Raw genomic sequence first — 7566 nt, 5'->3', positions numbered from 1 at the left:
CATTTTATTTTTAAAGTTGTTGTTGAAGTTGGGAGCCCGCCCATAGAACAGAGGAATACATTTCAGTCTTTTCATTTCAAGCGTTGAAGTTGGGAGCCCGCCCATAGAACAGAGGAATACATTTCAGTCTTTTCATTTCAAATGTTGAAGTTGGGAGCCCGCCCATAGAACAGAGGAATACATTTCAGTCTTTTCATTTCAAGTGTTGAAGTTGGGAGCCCGCCCATAGAACAGAGGAATACATTTCAGTATTACTTTTCAAGTATTGAAGTTGGGAGCCCGCCCATAAGAAAAGAGGAATACATTCAGTCTTTTCATTTCGAGTGTTGAAGTTGGGAGCCCGCCCATAAGAACAGAGGAATACATTTCAGTCTTTACTTTTCAAGTGTTGAAGTTGGGAGCCCGCCCATACAACAGAGGAATACATTTCAAGATCAAGTCAGAAGATAGTAAAACAGAAGGTTACAACAGGAATCCCCAGCAGGAAACAATAAAAATCCCCAGCACCGGGAAGCAGAAGGTTGCAACAAGAGGTCCCAGCACAAATTCAAGCGCCTGAGTCAAAAGGAAGAAAGGACGCGTCTTGAAAGAAGCGGCCCGTGAACATTAAATTATGCCCGGCATAACAAATCTGATGAAGAAAGCCGTATCCCCAGAGGAACCGCCGAAAAGCTTAATGAAGAAAGCCATGTCCCCAGCGGACCGAACAAAATGATGAAAAATTGGCATTCAAAAAAGCAAAAGGCCAGTGTCATCCCCAGAAGTCTCGGAAGAAAAGCACCGAAAGAAACGCAAGCAGACAAGAAAGCAAGGCAACAAGAACAAGTTGCAGTCTAGCCTAGCTTCTTGTTTTCTTTTAAGCACGGTGTAATAAGGAGGTCAGCAAACAAGTGAAAGTAGCATGCAACAACGGCAACATTGCAGTCCCACGGTAGTCCCAGCTACCAAAACTTCCCGAACTACATTGACCTGATTCCTGTTCAGCCCAGGATATGTAGGAAACCTCTGAAGCAAAGGTTCGGTCAAATCTTTCAAAAAATGCTTCACACGGAGTACTCGGATGGGCAAAAATCGCTCACTTTATCTTTGCACGAAAACCCTTCGTGTCTTCGGGCAAAGAGGGGCAGCTGTAATCACGTGATTTTTGCCCTATGAAGGAATTACTCCCAAAAAATTCAAAATAAAACAATTTTCCTTGGTGTGCAATTTTTTGAATTTTGTGGTATTTTTTGGATAATTATTCGCATTTGTCTGCGCATGTTTATTTGTTAAATTAATAAAAAAATACAAAAATATGTCGCATTTGCATTTAGGATTTAATCCTACAATTGTTAGTGATTAAGTTTGTTTTACAAAAAATGAAAATCACAAAAATAGGCATCTTTTGCATTTTTAGCATTTAATGTCCAATTGTATAATTTCATGCTTAATTATTACTTAATTGTGTGTTAATTGTTATTGGGAGTTAATTTGCGCTTTTATAAATTAATTTAGTTCCATATGATAATTTAAGGATTTTTAGAATTTAGTTTTAGAAAAATAAAAGAAGAAAAGAAAACAAAAATGTAAAGAAAATCGGAATTGGGCTCTTCTTCAAATTCAAGCCACAAACCCAAAAAATACCCAACCTTCCCCATGACCCGGTCCATTTGAAACCGGGTCGACCCGGTCCATAACCCAAAGACCCAACTCCCCCTCTTCATTTTTCATTTTTTCAATTTTTTTACCAAAAACAAAACAAAACAAAACCCTAAAAAAACACTACCTACCCGCCCCCCTCTCTATCTTCTTCTCCAAAAAGCTCCAAACAAACCCATCAATGGCTGCCCTTCCCCCGCCTCTTCTCCTTCACATACACACACACACACAACCACGGCAACGCAACACACACACCCCCGCTGCCCGTGTTTCTTCTTCTTCTTCAAGTTCACGTTGATCGTTGCTTCTTCTTCGTCCGACGTCGTCCATGGCTGCTGCCCGTCACTGCGCTCCAGCTCGCCTTTGCTGCTTCCGTTACATCCAGCTAGGAACGATGGCTGCGTCCACAAGCTCCAGTTCGCTACCATGGCTTCTTCCGTTCACTATTTCTCCTCGCTACCATGGCTGCGTCCACAAGCTCCAGTTCGCTGCTTCTTCTCCGTCGTGTTGATTCTGCCATGGCTGCGTCACTGTAGTTGCTGCCCGTCGCTGGTCTTCTCCGTTGTCCGTTGCCCGTCATGTTGGTTGCTTTCTCTTCTCCGGCTCGTTCCCGGATGCTGCGTCCTTCATGCCATCGAGCTGCTACTATTACGTCTCCTTCTTCGTCCTCTTCCAAACAACCAAACTACTTTCCGTTCGATGTTTTCGTCGTTTCGATCCGGTTAGTGGATTTTTTAAGTTTCATTTTGTCCATATTTTTGTTTGATATTTTTCGGATCCAAAATCGATAAATGATTCAATTCTTGTTTTGTTTGTTCATCGTTGAAATAATTTTCTAGTTTTTTCATATGTTTTGTTGATTTAATTTTCAGATTCAAATGGAACTTTGATTAATTAGTTTTTCAGTTTATTTCATGTGCTTTTATTTTGTATTTTTGTAGAAGAAACTGTTAGTTTAATTTTAATATTGTTAGATTTAGTTTAAATCATTTGAATCCGTCATGTTTGTTATTTAATATGGATATAATACATGTTTATTCTTTGTTTGAAGTTCATCCAGTAATTTAATGTGAGTTTATGTTTTGGTTTTTGATTTGTTGATTTAGTTTGAATCATGTATTGTGTTGTTAATATTGTTGTTTCCTTGCTCATCAATTTTTGGTCTAAGTTAACCAGGATTGGTTCCCAATATGGTTAATTTATGCACATTAATTTGATGTTGTTCAATTTGTGTTCATGTGATTTGTTGTTGAATTGGTTCAGAAATCGTGTTCATGTGATTTGTTGTTTGAATTTGTGTAGAAATTGGTCATATTGGCTATATTTTGGTTGAGTTTGATTAATTGATTGGTTATAGCTGATGGGGGTAGTTTGGTAAATTGCAGTACGTTCAGGGGTAAAATGTTAATTGCAATAAGGTCGGAGGGGTAGTTTAGGAATTGTACATTTTGTAATTCTTTATGTTAAGCATGGGGGACAAAATGTAATGGGGTGTGGGTGATATAATTGTTTAATATAATGGGGGACAAGACATAATGTAGTGGAGGGGAATATTGTATTTGTTTATGTTAGGCATGGGGGACAAGATGTAATGGGGTGGGGTTGATATATTTGTTTAATGTAGCGGGGGATGAGTGGGAAGATAATGTGTTTGGTAGGAGAAAGTGTGGTTTTATTAATTTATTAAAGGGTTTGAGATGAGATATGAATAAGAGAACTTGATCAGATTTTTAGGACAGAAAAAAGAGGACGGACAGAATACAGAAGAAAATTTTAAGAGAGAGGAAATTCCGAAAAATACTAAGACTTCAGAAAATAAAAAGAAAAACATTCTGGAAATTCAAAAGAAGAATAGTATACACCTGATATACAATCCAAATATTCTGATATACGGATTCAGAAATTAAGGGTTAAACACTAACTAGTCTTTCAAAAATCTGAAAAGATTCCCTTTGCTTCTGTCCGTTGATTGTTGTTGGTGCTTCTAGATTTTTGTCTTGATTTTAAAATCTGTCACTAAGTTTCTCGTTGCTGGTTGTTACTGGTTGTTGCGGTTGCTATTGTTGTATGCTACTGAATTTCTGCTGATCTCCCTTTTCTTTTGCTTCCAATATCAGGTACACAACTGACATGCTGATTATTGTAAACTGAAACAGGAAGCACGAATACGAAAATGAAGAGTTGAAGTTCTAAATTTATTTTAATTATATTCTGAATTTTATTTGTATATATAAATTATTTAGCTTACAAAAATCAGAATCATGTAGCTATTTAATATATATAGTGGAACATCTGACGATAGCTTAACGGATGAACTATCTATATATATTGCTTAAAAATAAATAAATGGTGTAGTAACTCCGTCTAGTTAAAAATCAAACGAATAGACCATTTCGGAACTTGTAGGAATATTGTTTAGTTAAATAATATTGGTTAATTTCAGCATGTAAATGGTTTAGGATTAAAATTAGATTGCTAAGTTTTTTTAATTTGACAAACTGAGAACATGCCTAGTATAACGTAACTAGGTAGTAACATGTGAATAAGACGGCCCATGTCTAGTTTTATACCATACACATTGGGCCTGGGCCCGCATTGGCAACGTACTGCCCTGCTTGTATCATTTTCAGAATTTATGAATCATATTCGAAATCCAACTATAACAACTCAAGCATGTATAAATTAAGACCTTTTCTCTTTCATTTTGTAGAGACAATTTTAATAGAAAAAATGTAGGCACTTTAGGATTATCCTTTTAAAATAAATGAGACGAGCCTCGCCCAATAAAACGCACAAATTGCGGGGCCCTCGATAAATGTTTAATTAAAATTACTTAGACTTCGGGATGAGCCGTTTAGCAAAATTCCATGGCCTTACCCAGAAATAATAATACGCTAATTGCTTTAGGCGCGCGATTTAATTAATCTTACCTTCTTAAACTCGGGTGCGCATTTCATGCGACCCAAATCCAAATCCCAAAACATTGAATAAAAATGTGTTCCAGATTACGGGTGCATTTCATGTGACGCAATCCAAAGACATGTTCTTTTTAAACAATGTTCACATTTTTTAAAATATAATAATAAAAGTGGTAAAGAGTTAAAACTTGCACAAGAGCGCATAATTGTATAAAATCAGATAAACAAGCCGAATATGACAGTTGAGCGACCGTGCTAGAACCACGGAATTCGGGAATGCCTAACACCTTCTCCCGGGTTAACAGAATTCCTTATCCGGATTTCTGGTTCGCAGACTGTAATACAGAGTCATTCTTTTCCTCGATTCGAGATTAAATTGGTGACTTGGGACACCCTAAATCTCCCAAGTGGCGACTCTGAAATAAATAAACAAATTCCGTTTCGATTGTCCTTTAATTGGAAAAAACTCCTTCACCCCTCGCGGGGGCGGAAAAACGAGGTGTGACAAAGATTTCCACTAAGCGATGTCAGGTGACACCGCTTCAGGTGCCTATGCCCCTGGCCCTCCTCCCCCCCAAGAGGTATGATATAAGCAACCTACCCTGATGCAAGCGTTAGTGGTTGATTCCACGGCTCGAACTCGTGACCTATAGGTCATATGGAGACAACTTTACGGTTGCTGCAAGGCTCCATTCAATATGGATCTTAATATATAGTATTATATTTCTTAGATCTAGTTCCTAATCATATGTTATCATGTCATAAGTTAGTGTTTATGATTTTTAGTTTTCCTTCTCTTAATTTACTAATGATTCTCCGTGATGTCCAATACTTTAATTTCTCATTGCATGCAATTATACAGATGCAAATCTTTGTTAAGACACTCACAGGAAAGACCATTACACTCGAGGTTGAGAGCTCGGACACCATTGATAAATGTTAAAACAAAAATTCAAGACAAGGAAGGAATTCCTCCAGATCAACAAAGGTTAATTTTTGCTGGAAAACAACTCGAGGATGGTCGAACACTTGCTGATTACAATATCCAGAAGGAATCCACTCTCCATCTTGTGTTGCGTCTTCGCGGAGGTTATAGAGAAGAAGAAGTTTATCCAATTTTTGTTAGGACTTATAAAGGGGGGAAAATTACACTAGATGTTACAAGTAATTATACAATTGAAAATGTGAAAAAGATGGTCCAAGAAAAAGGAGATTATAAGGATAAGTTACATATGTTCTTAGATGGTAAACTTTTAGAAAATGAGAAAACTCTTTTTGATTATCATATTAGAAAAAATTGGACACTCCATCTGTCACGATCCGGATTTTCCACCCTCGGGAGTCGTGATGGCGCCTACTAATGGGAGTTAGGTAAGCCAAACCTTGACTACTTGCTACACTTTCATTTTTGCTTCTTTTAACAAACACCAGTCGATAATATGATAAAAGCGGAATTTTAAATAAATAAGCGGAAGTCAACAAGTATATATCTTAAGGCTACGTCTATTACAACTTTTAAAACCTCAAATACCCCAAAACCTGGTGTCACGGTGTAACAGACTATCTAAGAGTTACTACATACAAGGTCTGAAGAAATACAATACATTGTTTCTGAACAAAAGGAAATGAAACAGGAAATAGAGATAGAGGGAGACGCCAGGGCCTGCGGACGCTTGCAAGTCTACCTTGGGTCTCCGGGTGGACTGAAGGAAGCACTCCAACTACTGTCCGAAAGCTGCTCCTGGATCTGCACACAGTGCAGAGTGTAGTATCAGCACAACCGACCCCATGTGCTAGTAAGTGTCTAGCCTAACCTCGGCGAAGTAGTGACGAGGCTAGGACCAGACTACCAAATAAACCTGTGCAGTTCATATATATATATATATACAGAGGAAAACAATACAGAAATAACCAGTCAATGTGGGAGGGGGAAACATGTTGTGGGGAAGATATTAGTTCCGAATAGAAAGGCATCATGTAAGGAAAGAAACAACATAACTAGAATATCAACAAGGAAGCAGAAATCAACAATTGCACGACATCACCCTTCGTGCTTTTACTCTCAGCCTCACCAAAGCAGTTATATAATAAAAATGTGCACGACATCACCCTTCGTGCTTTTACTCTCGTCCTCACCAAAACAATCATATAATCAAAATGTGCACGGCATCACCCTTCGTGCTTTTACTCTCTTTTCTCACCATATAATCAATAGATTCGGTACGGAATGGTACGTCGTGCGGCACGGCATCACCCTTCGTGCTTTATACTCTTTCCTCACAATAACAAACAATGCATGTCATCACCCTTCGTATTTTAACACTCTTCCTCACCCAAACAACAATCACAAGCAAAGGGGCAAGAGAATAAACAAAATAGTAATAGAGACCCCGGCAAGGGAACAACAGTTAAACAATTAAATCCCGGCAAGGGGACAACAATTAAACAATTAAATCCCAGCAAGGGAACAACAAATAAATCAACAATAGCCCGGCAAGGGTGACAACATAATGATTCCTTCTCTTTCTCAATTTTACTTCACAATTCACTTCACAACTCGAGCCAATGCTCTAGAGGTTCGATTATCACTTATACTTTCACAATTCATTTCACAACTCGAGCCAATGTTCTAAAAGTTCAATTGTCACTTATACTTTCACAATTTCGCTATACAACTTGAGCCAACACTCCTTAGTGTTCATAGGTCACAATTATTTCCACAAACTTTATACAACAATTAGAAATCTTCACCAAGGCATGAATAATACAACGAAATCATGAAAATCACAATATAAGACTCACGGTCATGCTTGACACCAACGTATAGATACTTGTCACCATGCCTATACGTCGTACTCGACAAGAAGCAAATAGAAAATAGGACACAACTCCTAATCCCTCAAACTAAGGTTAGACCAAACACTTACCTCGATGCCACGAACACAACTCAAGGTTCAATTATAGCTTTACCCCTTGATTCCACCGCCAATTCGCTCGTATCTAGTCATAA

The 7566-nt window shown here is 38.0% G+C and overlaps 1 pseudogene; it reads left to right on the top strand.

Annotated features, from left to right (window-relative positions):
• Positions 1 to 5418: 5418 nt before the first annotated feature.
• The window catches only part of LOC104222342 (polyubiquitin-like), a 37629-nt pseudogene continuing 35481 nt past the window's right edge, over positions 5419 to 7566 (top strand).

This window comes from Nicotiana sylvestris, chromosome 12 (assembly GCF_000393655.2).
Source record: "Nicotiana sylvestris chromosome 12, ASM39365v2, whole genome shotgun sequence".
Lineage (NCBI taxonomy): Eukaryota > Viridiplantae > Streptophyta > Magnoliopsida > Solanales > Solanaceae > Nicotiana > Nicotiana sylvestris.
The sequence above is the reverse complement of the archived record's forward strand: the minus strand, read 5'-3'. Positions and strand labels throughout refer to the sequence as shown.